This window comes from Odocoileus virginianus, chromosome 28 (assembly GCF_023699985.2).
Source record: "Odocoileus virginianus isolate 20LAN1187 ecotype Illinois chromosome 28, Ovbor_1.2, whole genome shotgun sequence".
Taxonomy (NCBI): Eukaryota; Metazoa; Chordata; class Mammalia; order Artiodactyla; family Cervidae; genus Odocoileus; species Odocoileus virginianus.
The window spans coordinates 2,972,276-2,990,239 of NC_069701.1; the positions used below are offsets into that span (position 1 = coordinate 2,972,276).

General features: G+C 38.7%; 1 long non-coding RNA gene across 2 annotated transcripts; it reads left to right on the forward strand.

The window, feature by feature from the left end:
- Positions 1–550: 550 nt before the first annotated feature.
- On the forward strand, positions 551–15,300 carry LOC110142951 (uncharacterized). Of its 2 annotated transcripts, none has more exons than XR_002315450.2 (5): positions 551–638; positions 940–1,016; positions 3,993–4,075; positions 5,939–6,139; positions 15,172–15,300. It is a non-coding gene; the product is annotated as an uncharacterized lncRNA (long non-coding RNA). The 2 variants fall into 2 exon arrangements; XR_011484195.1 differs by having other exon boundaries at positions 560–638; positions 908–1,016.
- The last annotated feature ends 2,664 nt before the right edge of the window (positions 15,301–17,964 follow it).

A 17,964-nucleotide genomic window follows, 5' to 3' on the forward strand; every position in this document is an offset into this window, starting at 1 on the left:
TTCCTCAGTCATTGATAAGAGCATCTCAATAAGGTCCATAGATTTCAGGTCTCTTTGAGCTAGAATAGTCTTATGTTAGACATTAGAACATCTGATCCAGTCAAAATCTCAAATTCAGTCCAAATTCTCATATCTAGTAGTACATGTAACAAAATATCTCTTCTTTTTTGTTCACTCATGCCTTATTTTTTAAATTTCCTCTTCTGCTCTGGATTCTCCCAGGCCTGAACTATGGAAGGGAGACTTTGAAGGGGAGGATCAACATCTTCAGTGACTACAGCTATTGTCATTGAGCTTTTGGGATCGTCTCCCTTGTGGCTTAGTGGTAAAGAACCCTCCTGCCAATGCATGAGACTCGACTTCCATTGTTGGGTCAGGAAGATTCCCTGGAGGAGGGAATGGCAAGCCACTCCAAGTATTTTCCAAGAAATCTCCTGGACAGAGGAAGCTGGCAGGCTGCAGTCCATGCAGTCACAAAAGAGTCCTGATGACTCAGCATGTGCATCATGGAGATCGTGTCTGGCTGTTTATGACCCTCTGGACCATTGCACACCAGGCTCCTCTCTCCATAGGATTTTCCTGGCAAGAATATTGGAATTGGTTGCCATGCCTTCCTTTTATATTTCTTGCATTGGCAGGTGAGTTCTTTACCATTAGCTGTATCTGGTAAGCCCAGTTTATGGATACTTTCCCCCAAAGAAGATTTTGCTTGCTTCTTCCAGGAGAGTATAACAAATACAGGACCTCTTGAGCTCCTTTCAGTGTTAAAAGTGTCGGGTTTAGCATCTTTGGCTTTCAGAGGCGTTTTATTTTTTTTTAATTTTTTTTCAGAGGCTTTTTAAACACCACTTACAATTCTGATTTCAGCTCACATTATTTTCTGTTTCTTTCATTTGTTTGCTATTAGATATAGGTCTCATATCCTAATGTTCATTGCAGCACTGTTTAAAATAGCCAGCTAGGACATGGAAGCAACCTAGATGCCCATCGGCAGACATATGGATAAGAAAACTGTGGTACGTATACACAATGGAATATTACTCAGCCATTAAAAAGAATGCATTTGAATCAGTTCTAATGAGGTGGATGAAACTGGAGCCTATTATACAGAGTGAACTAAGTCAGAAAGAAAAACACCAATATGGTATATTAATGCATATGTATGGAATTTAGAAAGATGGTAGTGATGACCCTATATATGAGACAGAAAAAGAGACACAGATGTATAGAACAGTCTTTTGGACTCTGGGATAAGGTGAGGGTGGGATGATTTGAGAGCATAGTATTGAAACATGTATATTATCACATGTGAAATAGATCACCAGTCCAGGTTCGATGCATGAGACAGGGTGCTCAGGGCTGGTGCATTGGGATGACCCTGAGGGATGGGATGGGGAGGGAGGTGAGAGGGGGTTCAGGATGGAGAGCACATGTATACCCATGATGGATTCATGTCAATGTATGGCAAAAACCACCACAATACTGTAAAGTAACTAGCTTCCAATTAAAATAAATAAATTAAAAAAAAAGAATGTTACATAGATGGGAAAAAAAAAGAAAAGCATTTTTAAAGTGTATTTCATTAATGATCCATTTGTATTGCAGTACATGTTGCCTTCTAAGTATCTAATCTCTTTAATCTTCAAAGTCATCAAATGATCTTTTAACTCCCCATATTGACTTGGAATTATGGAACAAACTCTACTCCTTTACAAAGAAGGAAGGAAATCTATGCTCATTGGGTCTTAAAATATTTTCCCCCCTTTTATTTCTTTTCTTCCTCTACTTTTTGCCCCTAAAGTTTGGTGGAAAATGTTGATGGCTGAAGAACTAATATTAATATTTTTAGTAAGTCCTGAAATTTCCTTTAGAATGTAAGGGTACAGTACCCTATGCTCATATCCAGGCTTCAACTGAAACTTCATGGTAAGTACCATTCAACATCATTTTATATTACATTTAAATGTCACAAAGGTTCTGTGAAATATTGTAATGAGAAAGATTTAATTTACATTGTGAGGGTAGAAGTCTTTCTCAAGAACTAACATTTGATTTGAGAGATGAAAAGTGATTTAGAGTTATCTAGGGAGTGAATGGGAAGAAGAGATTGACTGCACAGGGGAGTTGTAATGTGGGAGGAAAGAGTGATACAAAAGATAATTTGTAAAAACAACTCAGGCTGCTAAGTGTGGAGGGAATATAAGCAGTATATCCAAATAGAAAGCTTTTCTAATCATCTAGATTAGAAGTGTAAATGGTGTAGGTACAATGGAGGTGAAGACAGCTGGTTAGATCCAAAAATATTTTTCATGTAGAAATGAAGATAGATGCAGTGGAATGGATGAGGCACATGAAAAGGGATGTATGCTAGGGATAACACCCAGATTTCACAATTTGACAATGGCTAGATGAAGTTGCCACTTACTGAGATGATCAAAATAGGAGGAAAATAGAAAGAGCTAGTTGTGGTAGGTCAATAATTTGGTTTGAAAGCACTGTGAATCATTCAAATGATGGAGAAGAGGCATAGCTGTAAATTGTTACCTATCCCCAATGGGTCTATGACCCTTTAATGTGTCCTTTACCTGGAGAAACAAATGCAAGTCAAAGAAATCAGGTTCAGTATACAAAAGCACAAATTTTATTCACTGATCAAAGAATAGAGAAGGAAGAGCTTGTATTCTAAAAATACCTTCTCCCCAAAGGAAGAGGAGAAAGGGAGTTTTAAAGGGTAAGAGGCACACCTGTCACCAGGGCTCTAGAAAAGAGGCAAAAATTTCCAGGGGCAGCCTGGGGCAGCTGGGGCACATGCAGTCTTCCAGGCTTCTTTGCATATGGCAGAAACTGTGCCCAGCAGAGTATGAATCTGAGAACTTAGCATGGTGATGCAGCAAGGTAATGCAGCAAAGGTAACTTGCAGATACCATCAAGTCTCCTCTGTACAAGCATCTTCCTGTGGCCAAGGCAAAGTCAGTTTAGGGCATTGACCACTGCAAATCTCTTAAAGCATGACTGCAAAACATCTGTGTCAAATACCAGTACTTTTGAAGCAGAGATAAATCAGGGAAAGTATCCTTTGGCTCTAAAGAGCTAATATGGGTGATAAAATGAAAATTTGAGACCATGAATGAGTGAGTGAGTGAAGTCGCTCAGTTGTGTCCAACTCTTTGTGACCCCATGGACTGTAGCCTACCAGGCTCCTCAGTACATGGGATTTTCCAGGCAAGAATATTGGATTAGGCTGCCATTTCCTTCTCCAGGGGATCTTCCCGACCCAGGGATCAAACCCACATCTCCTGCATTGTAGGCAGACGCTTTACCATCTGAGCTGAGACCATGAATACACCTGAATAATTCTAGTATTTATTATTTGAATAGAAAGGAGTTGATAAAGGCAACTGAGGATGAACCTTTAGAAGAAAGGGCAGAAAACCAAGATTATGGCATGATGTTAAGAGTACAAGACAGGAAGAGAACACTGTTAACTGGACTTTGCAGCATGGAGGTCAAGAATGATTTTATGGAGATTTCATTAGAAAAATTAATCAGTTAATGTAAGAAAGAAGTGGAAAATTTCACTCATGCCAAGTTGAGTATTATAACTTAGGAACAACATCTCAGAAAGCTCTAAGAACTCTTTTGCCCATTAGAAGTCAAGACACAGTTATATGTTTTTTGAGAAAGAGCGCTGTACATTAAATGACATATTACTGACAGTTTATATAATCACATCTGCAAGTACAAAGTGGTAGGTCATCATTACCCCTTACAAGATCAAGAAGGAATGTTACCTTTTAAGGAGTTGTCTTGTTGACACTACAAGAATGTTATTCTTCATGGTTGAACAGATATCTCTGCCAATGGGGAGATTTGTTTACATGGAGTGATACACAAGGCACTTTAAAAGAGGGGAAAGAGGAGGACTAAAGGCAGAGAAAATTTTTTATTTTAAAATTTTCCTTCACATAAAATATGATTTTTTTTCCCCACAGGGAGCTGATTGGATGAATGGTGGAGAAGGAAATCTGGTAGTCCTGAAGGTTGGAGTTTTAGAAGCTGCACTGCCGACACCATGGTAAGTTCTTTATGATTCTTTCATTGAGTAAAATTATGAAGCAAAAGGGAAACTCAGACTCTTCATAAATGTACAGGCTGAATTCCATGAAAGGGATAATAACTCCTGAAAGATCAACAACAATCTGCATTTTATATTTTCTCTGATTGTACTTTAAATACAGGTGTGTTTATAACATGTTAATTTTTGTTTATCTTTGTATTTAACATGTTAGCAATGGACTAAAAGGGTAATATGTTGTTAAATGTCTACTAAATCCCAGTAAAAGTAAACTGATCCAGCTACTTCTCAACCACAGGAAAAATAATATGCTTCATTTACTCCCTTAATTTGCTCACAAGGATGAGAGGGAAGCATTGAAGTGCCTACCCTTCTCCAAGTTAGTAAAGCACATTATACAACTTCGAGAAAAAAGAATCCACCATCTTGCCCTCTAAACTAACTCTTTGGATTATGGTCACCAATTACAATCAGTTGGGTGTCCAAGAATTCAACTAAATAAGTCCAGACAGTATCAATCCACAGATAGCATCAGACACTACAGATAAAGGGCCCAACCCAAGACGGTTCTTCACTTCAGACCCAGTCACAATCTCAGTCTGTTAACCTCTGGTTATACATTAGAGGTTCCCAGGCTCCTCCTCCTTGAATTTGATTGATTTCCTAGGGTGTTTCACAAAACTTGGGAAACCTGCTTACACACTAGATTACTGGTTTATTACAGAGCATGTTGAAGGACGGGAATCAACATCCCGATGAAGACTAAATGGGGTGAGGTTACAACTAAAGGAGCTTCGTCTTTCTGGAAGCTGAGACCAACATGGTGACATACAGAAGTGTTCTGGTTTCCCAGCCTGGAAGCTCTTTGAAGAAGCTCTTTCAGGTTTTATGGAAGCTTCATTACATCAGTTCAGTTCAGTTCAGTCACTCAGTCGTATCTGACTCTTTGCGATCCCATGAATCACAGCATGCCAGGCCTCCCTGTCCATCACCAGCTCCCGGAGTACACTCAAACTCATGCCCATTGAGTCGAGGCAAGGTTAATTATCAGCCGCTGGTGATTGACTCCAACTCTCAATTTCCTCCAGTCCCTGGAATCCAAGGGGTTGAACTGAAAGCCCCAACCCTTTATTTCAGCTTGGTTCCTTGGCAACCAGTACCCCTCCTAGATGCTTTGCAAAAGTTTCCTCATTAACAGAAACACAATTACAGTGAAAAAAAGGGGGGCTTCTTATGAATAACAAGAGACATACTCTGTCTTTATGGTCCTAAAGCATTTCAGCAACTGAAGACAAGAAAGCAAATATTATTTTAAAAAGATGATTTCTTTGCTTTTATCACTGAGGAAATCCCAAGGATTTGAGGAGCTGTGAATCAAGAACCATGAATGAAGATCAAATATATTAAAAATATAGTTTGGCTATCTGAATGACCAAATATGTACTCTTTATAGTCCCTGATCGCTTGTAGTTGCATGGATTGTCATTGCTTTAAAGAGATGACAAGGTCACACACACACACCTACAAAATGCCAGCTACGCAAAACCAAAACAAACAAACAAGCAAAAAATCAAAATAACTCTATAAAGACTAGTTAATGCACAAAGCTGTCAGTGATAACACCATGTTATCCCAATAGTTCTGTCCTAAAACTTACTAATGAATGATGATATTGGTCCAAAAATGTGCTTGAAGTTGTGAAAAGAAAACTAGGGTATATTTTATAGTTATGATTCTTTTATATTTTTACAGGTCTAAACAAGTCTGAAGAGACAGTTTCATGTTTCATCTTATTCTATTCTTACCTGGCCATGTGGTTCCTGGACAGTAGGCCTTTCTCTGACCCTGTTTCTTTGATTATAGGAAACAACCTTCATTCAGCCTCCATGACCTTCCTGAATTCCAATGCACATATTCAAGCAGTTGTTAATTAATGAAGAGAAGGAATACAAGACCAGGGAGAAACAGCAAAGAGCAGCCTTGGGACAAGAGCCTAGCTCCTCATCAAAGGATACACACAGCAGTATCTTTGAGCTGTTTTACAGATACTGAACGTCCCTCCAGGTGGGATAAATTAATGGTTAATGATGGTATGTTGCCCACAAACATATAGACCCATTAAAACTGAAGGCTGATGATGCTGACTCCTACTTACCTCACCACCAACTCATCAAAAGAATGTCCAGAAGCTGATCATGCCCTTTTTGAACAATTACTATAAAACTTCTCACAGTCTTCCTCAAGTTGGGGCACATGGTTTTGAAGGCATTAGCCCATTGTGGCCCCCTTTGCCTGGCAAAGTGATAAAGATATTCTTTCTTATTCTGAAATCTTACACCTCTGAGATTTGATTGACAATGATGTACAGAGAAGCCAAACTTTTGGCATCAATAGATCTCTCCTAACATGCTGATACAGAGGCTTTGGGGGCAGCTAGATCTTGGTCTTCCATGCTTTACCAGCTGAGGGATCTCAGTCAAGTGAATAAACTTTCTCAAAACATCTTTTTCTTCACCTGTAATATGGGGATGGCAATAGTTCTAGATATTTCAACAGATTGCTGTGAAAATTTACTGACTTGTCACAAAACAGTTTATAAAACATGAAGGAATATTTTAGTCATTTTTAAAAGAAGTGTTTTTCATGGTGAAGTGTATAGCATATGATGAAGGAAATGAGATGGTGATCAGCTTGACCAGAGTTTGAACACCATCTGAATCAACTGCAGGTTGCGTGAACTGTGAAAGGTTACATAATACCTTTGAGACTTTCTCCTGAAGTGAATTGCTATACCAATATCTGTAGCATAAAACTATTAAAATGTTTAAATGAAATTGCATGAAAAGTGTCTAATGCTATTTAGTATGTGCACGTATTATATTCTGGATCAAAATAATACACTTTGGCCCCCTTGTGGAGGAAGGGAAGGTGACCCACCATGCCTTCCTACAATTTAACAATCCTTATTTCTAGGGAATACTTCTTAAAGACTATTTATCTCTATTGTCCTAAAAGGGGGGAAAAAAAAAGTATGAAACTTTTGATCTGCTAGTACTGGTACCGTTATTGTTTTCACAGAATGCCTTTACTCTAAAGGATATCTTGATCTTCCTGACTCAGGGATTGCAAGAACCTGGGTCTCTTGCATTCCAGACAGATTTCTTACCATCTGAACCACTGGGGAAGTCCTTTTAAAGAGATACCATGCCTTAAATAATGTAAAAGAATCACAAACATTTACAGGAAATCAATCAGTGAGATAAACATAGAAAAGACAATTTTGATATGTCCTTCAAATAGCATGTCTATTATTTCATTTACATATAAGAATGATCATCTTAAATGAACATGTATGTATGCCTTCAACTGTCTTTTCACAAAACACTTCTTTTCACCTCTGTTATACCTGGAAAAGTGACATAATTCAGCTTACCTAAAATTATTGCTAAAGCAGGGAAATCATCTCCTTGATCCTTCTACCACCAACATTATCCCTAAAAAGCAAAACAAAAGAAAAATAGAGTCATTTTCCCCCAGGGAATGATTCTGCAGAGGCAATCCAATCCCTTTGCTGAAGCAAAGGACAGTACTTGTGATTAAGTTAAAGGGGAAGAGATTAATTAACTTGGAAAGGAATCCTTAAAGACTTCCTTGGAGGAGGGTGTGAAATTCTCTATTGCTTGGATGCAAATGAATCACTCCTGTTAATTTTCATAGTCTAAAAAGGAAAGTCTCTATCTATCCTGGATGAGATTTTAGAGCCTGGAAAGGTGGAGAATCCTGTAAATTCTTCAAGAGCAGATAATCTAATCTGATCCAGTACCTATGAGAATGACTGTATGCTTAACAAGTAGATATAAAAGTTAGTTCTTGCAAAATGCAGCAGGGACAGCTGAGTGAGCAGATGCTCAGGAAGCCAAATCTCCATAGAATAACCTCCTATAATGGACATGTTGGTGTGTCCTGGGAGCCAGGCCTGAAAGACTTGGCTGCAACTTGTATCAACCAACATGTCAGATGGTAGAGGATCAGCATTCAACAGTGACACTGACTCTGAACCTTCTCTCAACTTGACAAGTGGGCTCTCTCAGTTCAGTTCAGTTCAGTTGCTCAGTCATGTCCGGCTCTTTGAGACCCCATGAATCTCAGCACACCAGGCCTCCCTGTCCATCACCAACTCCAAGTTTACTCAAATTAATGTCCATTGAGTCGGTGATGCCATGCAGCCATCTAATCCTCTGTCGCCCGCTTCTCCTCCTGCCCTCAATCCCTCCCAGCATCAGGATCTTTTCCAATCAGTCAACTCTTCACATGAGGTGGCCAAAGTACTGGAGTTTCAGCTTCAGCATCAGTCCTTCAAATGAACACCCAGGACTGATCTCCTTTAGGATGCACTGGTTGAATCTCCTTGCAGTCCAAGGGACTCTCAAGAGTCTTCTCCAACACCACAGTTCAAAAGCATCAATTTTTTGGTGCTCAGGCAGGTTTCTTCACAGTCCAACTCTCACATCCATACATGACCACTGGAAAAACCATAGCCTTGAATAGATGGACCTTTGTTGGCAAAGTAGTGTCTCTGCTTTTTAATATACTGTCTAGGTTGGTCATAACTTTCCTTACAAGGAGTAAGCATCTTTTAATTTCATTGCTGCAATCACCGTCTGCAGTAATTTTGGAGCCCAAGAAATAAAGTCTGACTCTGTATCCAATCTTTCCCCATCTATTTCCCATGAAGTGATGGGATCAGATGCCATGATCTTAGTTTTCTGAATGTTGAGCTTTAAGCCAAATTTTTACTCTCCTCTTTCACTTTCATCAAGAGGCTTTTTAGTTCCTCTTCACTTTCTGCCATAAGGGTGGTATCATCTGCATATCTGAGGTTATTGATATTTCTCCTGGCAATCTTGATTCCATCTTGTGTTTCTTCCAGCCCAGCATTTCTCATGATGTAGTCTGCATATGAGTTAAATAAGCAGGGTGACAATATACAGCCTTGATGTACTCCTTTTCCTATTTGGAACCAGTCTGTTGCTCCATGTCGAGTTCTAACTGTTGCTTCATGACCTGCATATAAGTTTCTCAAGAGACAGGTCTGGAATTCCCATCTCTTTCAGAATTTCCCACAGTTTATTGTGATCCACACAGTCAAAGGCTTTGGCATAGTCAATAAAACAGAAATAGATGTTTTTCTGGAACTCTCTTGCTTTTTCGATGATCCACTGGATGTTGGCAATTTGATCTCTGGTTCCTCTGCCTTTTCTGAAACCAGCTTGAACAGCTGGAAGTTCACGGTTCACATATTGCTGAAGCCTGGCTTAGAGAGTTTTGAGCATTACTTTACTAGCGTGTGAGATGAGCATAATTGTGTGGTATTTTGAGCATTCTTTGGGATTACTTTTTTTTCTAATTGGAATGAAAACTGACCTTTTCCAGTCTTGTGGCCACTGCTGAGTTTTCCAAATGTGCTGGCATTATGAGTGCAGCACTTTCACAGCATCATCTTTCAGGATTTGTAATAGCTCAACTGGAATTCCATCACCTCCACTAGCTTTGTTCATAGTGATGCTTTCTAAGGACCACCTGACTTCAGATTCCAGGATTTCTGGCTCTAGGTGAATGATCACACCATTGTGTGATCATGGGTCATGAAGATCTTTTATGTACAGTTCTTCTGTGTATTCTTGCCACCTCTTCTTAAGATCTTCTGCTTCTGTTAGGTCCATACCATTTCTGTCCTTTATTGTGCCCATCTTTGCATGAAATATTCCCTTGCTATCTCTAATTTTCTTGAAGAGATTTCTAGTCTTCCCCATTCTGTTGTTTTCCTCTATTTCTTTGCATTGATCACTGAGGAATGTTTTCTTATCTCTCTTTGGTATCCTTTGGAACTCTGCGTTCAAATGGGAATATCTTCCCTTTTCTCCTTTGCTTTTGGCTTCTCTTCTTTTCACAGCTATTTGTAAGGCCTCCTCAGACAACCATTTAGCTTTTTTTGCATTTCTTTTCCACTTGGATGGTCTTGATCCCTGTTTCCTGTACAGTGTTACAAACCTACATTCATAGTTCATCAGGCACTCTGTCTATCAGATCTAGTCCCTTAAATCTTTTTCTCATTTCCATTGTATAATCATAAGGGATTTGATTTAGGTCATACTTGAATGGTCTAGTGGTTTCCCTACTTTCTTCAATTTCAGTCTGAATTTGGCAATAAGGAGTTCATGATCTGAGCCACAATCAGCTCTCGGTTTTGTTTTTTGCTGACTTTATAGATCTTCTCCATCTTTGACTGCAAAGAATATAATCAATCTGATTTCGATGTTGACCATCTGTTGATGTCCATGTGTAGAGTCTTCTCTTGTGTTGTTGGAAGAGGGTGTTTGCTATGACCAGTGCATTCTCTTGGCAAAATTCTGTTAGCCTTTGCCCTGCTTCATTCCGTACTCTGAGGCCAAATTTGCCTGTTACTCCAGATGTTTCTTGACTTCCTACTTTTGCATTTAAGTCCCCTATAATGAAAAAGACATCTTTTTTCGGTGTTAGTTCTAAAAGGTCTTATAGGTCTTCATAGAACCATTCAACTTCAGCTTCTTCAGCATACTGGTTGGAGCATAGGCTTGGATTCCCACTATATTGAATGGTTTACCTTGGAAACGAACAGAGATCATTCTGTCGTTTTTGAGATTGCGTCCAAGTACTGCATTTTGGACTCTTTTGTTGGCCATGATGGCTACTCCATTTCTTCTAGGGGATTCCTGCCCACAGGAATCCCATCACCTCCACTAGCTTTGTTTGTGGTGATGCTTTCTAAGGTTCACTTGAATTCACATTCCAGGATTTCTGGCTCTAGGTGAGTGATCACAACATTGTGGGCTCTCTAGACCACTATAATTTAATTTGATAAAAAGTAAGGGAGGACTGGCGTGCTGTGATTCACGGGGTAGCAAAGAGTCGGACATGACTGAGTGACTGAACTGAAGTGAACACATTACAAAAAAATTGCACTTTAAATCTATAAAGTAATTCTTACTAATTTCCAAGACATTCAGCTATTTAGAACAAGAGCTTGATCACTTGGGGTTTCTAACTTACCCATCATAAAATTTTCTCATGCCATGGAACTTCATTATCACCTTAGGCAGTTAAAACTACCTTTCATATTTATGTATTTTTTTTTTTCAAATTCAGAGTTTGGAATGACTAAACTGTGATGTTCAGGTGGACGATTGCATGAATAATTATAATGTTAATAAGTGAGCATTATTTAACCTCACTACAAGGAGCATCATCTAAAACTGCAGAATATATGTACAAATTGGTCAATTTCTCAAATATGGACAAATGAACTCTGGGAAGAAGACTGATGCTGCTGCTGCTGCTAAGTCACTAAGCATAGCTAAATGTCTGAAGAGAGGCAAAAAGATAGGGAAAGCAAATATCTCCTTCAGCTTTTAAAATAAACAAAGGGGGAAAGTTCACAGAAACAAAATTCTGTGCTTTCCTATCAACAACCTCAAGTTACTGAGTAACTGAACTGATATTAAAAACCTGTATCAGTTGATGCTACACCTTACTCCTTAAAGAAAGTGCTATAGGCCATTCAGGAAGGGACCTGTAGAGAATCCAGTCTCATAGCAGGTTGGTAGGTCTGTCCTTGCTCAAAGATAAGCAAACAGGTAAAAATGATGTCAAATTAAAAAGTTGCATGTACAAATGTATATTCAGAGCATCTGGAGTATCAGAGCATATTTTATAATGTTTTATTGATTAAACAAAAATGTTTGCTAAGATAACACTCTTAAATGGAACCAGGAGGTCATTAAGAAATGACTTGTGCATGTCTCAGCCTGGATGGAATCAGGTCTTTTGACCATTTATTTTTCTAAAGAAGTCATCCAGAACTTCTGTCACAAACACAAGATACTTATTGGACCTTCCATTGGAAACAATGGAAACAGTGACAGATTTTACATTTTTGGGCTCAAAAATCACTGCAGATGGTGACTGCAGCCTTGAGATTAAAAGATACTCACTCCTTATGAACAACCTAGACAGTGTATTCGAAAGTAGAGACATTGCTTTGCCAACAAAGGTCCATCCAGTCAAAGCTACGGTTTTTCCAGTAGTCATGTATGGATGTGAGAATTGGACCATAAAGAAAGCTGAGCGCCTAGGAATTGGTACTTTTGAACTGTGGTGTTGGAGAAGACTCTTGAGAGTCCCTTGGACTGCAAGGAGAGCCAACCAGTCCATCCTAAAGGAAAATCAGTCCTGAATATTCATTGGAAGGACTGATGCTGAAGCTGAAATGCCAATACTTTGGCCACCTGATAGGAAGAACTGACTCATTGAAAAAGACTCTGATGCTGAGAAAGATTGAAGGCCAGAGGAGACGGGGACAACAGGGGATGAGATGGTTGGATGGCATCAGCTGACTCAGTGGACATGAGTTTTAGTAAACTCTGGGAGTTGGTGATGGACAGTGAGGCCTGGCGTGCTGCAGCCCATGGGGTCACAAAGAGTTGGACACGACTGAGAGACTGAACTGAAATGAACCCTAAAATAACTAGTAATAGCCTATTTATGTGTCAGACCCCTGACTAAAAGTACTCATGATTATTTAAGGACAAGTATTTTCTCACTAGAGTCAAGAGTCTACCACAGTTTTCTCCAGGCAACTTTTAACAGCCAAATGGCTTCATGTCTGTATAACCCCCAATACTTCATCTTCCCTGGAGCACTCTCTCAGTTCTACCTGAACCTATGTCTTCTAAACAGTATTTCTTAAGACCTCAAATAAACTCTTGTCTTATCTACAGCCTTCTGCAAAGTATTTAGTTGTCATGTCAAACAAATGCTTGGGAAAGCAATTTTTATTCTCAAGACAGTTAAAGAAAATAACACACTCATGTTCATAGTATTACTATTCAAAATAGACAAAGGTGGAAGCAAACCAAATATCTATTAATGAAGAGGTAACAAATGTGGTATATACACCAATGGAATATTATTTATCTTTCAAAAAGAAGAAAGTTCCTAGGTATACTACAGTATGGATGAACCTGGAAGAGATTATGCTAAGTACAACCAGTCAGTCACAAAAAACCAAATGCTATGTGATCCCATTTATTTGAGGCATCTAGAGTAGTTAAATTCATCGAAAGAAAGTAGAAAGCAGTCACTTGGGACTGGAGAGGGTGGGAATTGGAAAGGTGTTGCTTAAAGAGATAAATACGCTCTGGAGATTAGTTTCACAAAAATGTAAATATACTTAACAATGCTTATATATTTCTTCTTGGAAAGTGTCATGGTTCTAGTGACTTTCGGTGAACTCTCACTGGCCCTTGACAATCTGGGGTAGAAAGTGTAAATTTTGCACTGGGCCATACCCATATCCACAACCACAATTAAGAATACATTTTAAAAAAGAAAATTAATGAAAATAAGAGCATGATATAGCATATAACAGAAACAACTATCAATTTTAATTAGAAAATGTGAAGAAGAGCTACACAGAATTTAAAATACAATGAGTGTACCCGCTCCAGTATTCTGGCCTGGGGAATTCCATGGACTGTATAGTCCATGAGGTCGTAAAGAGTTGGACCCAACTGAAGGATTTTCACTTCACTTCAAGAGTAGAATCTAGACTATTCAAAGCCAAATCATTAACAGTAAAAAATGAACAAATTTCCAGATTTTAAATATTTAAAAATTCTAACAGCATTCAGAGGACAATGAAAAGATGACATAAGTGATTAAAAACAAACAAACAAGCAAAAAAGAACCAAGTTATTTAAATAGTTGACATGCAATATGCAACAAAGGAGTAAGCAGAACAAAAATAGAACAACAACAACAAAAAGAGCTAAACTGAAGAAAAGCCTGAATCTGCAGATCAAAAAGGCTCATTTAATAGTTACTCAAGACAACATATAGGGCTTTCCTTGGCAGTCCAGCCATTAGGACTCTGCCTGTCAGTGTGTTTCCATCCCTGGTCAGGGAACAAAGATCCCACATTCTATGGGGCAAGAAAATCCTGTGTGTTATAAGGAAATATCCTGCATGATGCAAGGAAGAGCCTGTGTATTGAAGCTGAGACCTGATGCAGCCAAATAATAAAGAAATATTAAAAAAAAACAACAAGGGTTTACCCAAAAGTTGCATTGAAAATGCACTAAAAATAAAACCCAAAAACACAAAACAGAAAACAATGAATAGCTAGATATGCAAAGATGAAGTTGTTGAAGTTTTAGGGTTTAGAAGAGGGAGATATTGCAAGTATTCAGGGAAAATAAAACAGAAGGTTAGAAACAATTTAACAGCAACAACAGAAAAAAAGAAAAAGAAAAAACAACAGCAAAAGCCTTTTTACTTAAAGTGTGGGAAATCTTTGCCTCTGAAATGTTAAGCTACAGAAAAAAAGGTGTTTGAAAGTAGGAGATATGACCTAAAATCTGTGTTCCTAACCTAGCTGAATGTGAACCAAACCTCTAGGTATAATGTAGAAATGTATATGGACTTAAAGTTGAATTTAAATTTTGTCCTAGTGTTCTAATTATCCTAGGTTAGCATTGATGAAATACATGAATTTGTGTTGTGTAGTGATGAATTATCAGAGAAAATAGTTTCTAGCTTAAGTCCCTAAATCTTAGAATAAATTAATACTGTACTTCTGCACTCAAAAGGAAATAAATTGAAATGGTACCTATTTGAAAATTATCCCATATTTATCATTACAAGGGAAAATTATTTTTTAAATAATTGGTAAACATTAGCTCCACAGTAATAAATTGGTACTTGTGATACTGAGTTGGTGGATTCCAAAATTCTTTGAATTTGAATATATGACCAGAGGTAATTTTTATAAATGCTTAAATTATTTTTTGATTTAAGAGGATGATCTCCTAAATGATAGATAACACATTTATCTACTGTTGGTTGACATGATTTCACTATTTCTGACAGTTCTTTAAGAGTAGAGTCCTGAAGCCAATTAGGAAAACTGGACAAAGTCCAGGAACGAGTAATAAGAATGTTTAGAAAAGCCAGCTTCACAGATGTTGAGAAACTGACCAAATGGAAATTATTTACTATAGAAAGAAAAGAGGATAGCAGCATCTCAAAGATAAAACCAAGAGAAGCAAAATGGAGAAAACAACAACAGCAACAATTCATCTTTGTCCGGAGACAATCCCAGAGAGGAGCCTAGAGGACTGGCCAGATGGATACAGGTAGTTCTTAAAATGATATAAATCCTAGACAAACCATCAAACCTAGAAACCACTTAGGAGAACAGATGGGCATTTAGCTACATTCCAATACTGCTTTATTTGAGTTGGTCACAGTTAATATTTTATAAGAGAATCATAATTTCCTAACATCTGAAGTCATTCAAAAAAGGGAATGAGTCTTCATCAGGGTTGGTTGTGTGTGGGTGGCAGGTGGTGAGTGACTTCCTGCAAAGCAAGCAAGATGATATCCACCTGTCCCAGAGAGAGCATGTTTTCCTTGCTGTTCCTTCCGACAGAAAGCCTTGGCCACTGCCAAAGGCAGGTTCAAAATCTATCAAGAGTTTAATCCCATATGTCATCTCCTATGCCCATAAATTTTAGGACTTGAGATGAAGTTGGCTTTGGATAAGAAATTGAAAAATCCTGGGTCATAAAACTACTGTCAACACAGCTGTCCAAGAACAGAGCATGCAATTATAAGTTTGAGAAGAGGAGGTTGAGGGTGGAAGAGATGATGAGTCAAAGTTGAGATTTCAATCTGTTTCCCTCAGACTTGAAAAAAGTGTAATTCTAAAAGCAGACTTCTTTCACAAGGAAGGACATATATTGAGGAAGTGGGTGGGAGAAAAAGGGAAAATAAAAAAAAAAAGCAGCAAAGACGCCTGGGGGAATGATCAGCAGCAATGAGCTATCATTGATCACAGAAACTGAGTACCATATTTTTGAAATGGAACTTTAACTAATGGGTAGAATGGGTCATGGTGTCCTGCTGGAATCCCTAATTAGCACAGGGAAATGTGATGATCGCTACTAAGGGTCAACCCAGGACCCGTCTGCTTTAATTCCATTATCTTACTGATAGGTATAGTCCTTCATAGGAAATAGCTTCATTATTTAGCTGGGAAGACCAACCACTTAGAGAATAATATCTTAGTATAATTATGCCATAAATAGTGTACAAACTAGTGTTTGTACAATCTAGAAAAACAACTTAGAGGATAATATCTTCATATATCATAAATAGCATAAAAATGAAAGGGCTACAGGAACCTGCAAAAAAAAGTACTTTCTCTTAAAAACAGTCACTAAAAGCTAATGCACTTATTCTAAAATAAAAGTATAAATTCAAATGTAGAAGCATATTCAGAACTTAAACTTTTAAAAAAATTGTACATGTATATATGTGTATGCATTTCATTCCTGTGTGTGCTCAGTCATGTCTGACTCTGCAGCCCATCAGGCCCCTCTGCCCATGGAATCTTCCAGGCAACAATACTGGAGTGGCGTGCCACTTCTGACTCCATGGGATCTTCCAGACCCAGGGTTGAAATCCACATCTCCTATTTCTCTTGCATTAGCAGGGGTATTCTTTACTACTATCTTCACCTGGGAAGCACCATTACAAAGACTTTAAAAACCACAGCCTATCTTGAGGAGATAAACCCAAGCTCTCCTGCAGAATTCTCTCATTAAGTTCTTCACATGCTTTTAAATGCCTCACTTTTCACCCTACTTGCTTTTGTATCCCCAATGGAAGTCTTGATTTGTCTTTGCATCCTCAGTGTTTAGAGTGTGTGAGTGTGTGTGCGCACGTGTGTGTGTGTGTGTGTGTGTGTGTGTGTGTGTTACTCACTCAGTCATGTCTGACTTTTTGCAACACCATGGACTATATCCCACCAGCCTCCTCTCTCCATGGAATTCTCCAGGCAAGATTACTGGAGTGGATCACCATTTCCTTCTCCAGGGATCTTCCTGACCATCATTATAATATCATGCAAAGTCATGCAAAGTATTTTCATTGTGCTAGAAATCCTCCATGCCTTCCCCTATTCATCTTTCCACACTGTTAGCCCCTGGCAACCAGTGATCACTTTACTGTCTCCTTAGATCTGCCTTTTCCAGAAGGTCATATGGGTTCACCAGGTGGCACTAGTGATAAAGAACCTGCCTGCCAATGCAAGAGACTTAAGAGAAATGGGTTCAACCCCTGGGTGGGGAAAATCCCCTCAAGGAGATCATGGCAACCCACTCCAATATGCTTGCCTGAAGAATCCCATTGGCAGGCTACAGTCCATGGGGCCCCACAGAGTTGGACACAATTGAAGTGACTTTGCATGCACACAGGCCATATAGCTGGTATATAACATTTTAAGATGGATTTGTTTCACTTCATGTTATGCATTTAAATTTCCTCCATGTTTTTTCATGGCTGGATAGCTTAATTCTTTTTAATATTGAGTGCTATGCCATTGCCTGTGTATACCACAGTTTATTTATCCATTTACCTACCGAAGGGCATCTTGGTTGCTTCCAAGCTTGGCAATTATGAATAAAACTGTTATAAATATGTGCATGCAGGTTTTTGTATGGGAGTGTTTTCAGCTCCTTTGGGTAAATACCAAAGAGAATGATTGCTGGACCTTGTGTTATAGATTCCACCTGCCAATGCAGGAGACCCCGGTTCCATCCCTGGGTTGGGAAGACTCCCTGGACAAGGGACTGACAACCCACTCTAGTATTCTTGCCTGAGAAATACCATGGACAGAAAAGCCTGGTGGTCTACATTCCATGGGGTTGCAAAAAGAAACTGCCAAACTGTCTTCCAAAGTGGCTGTCCCACACCATTTTACTTTCCCACGAGTAATAAGTGAAAGTTCT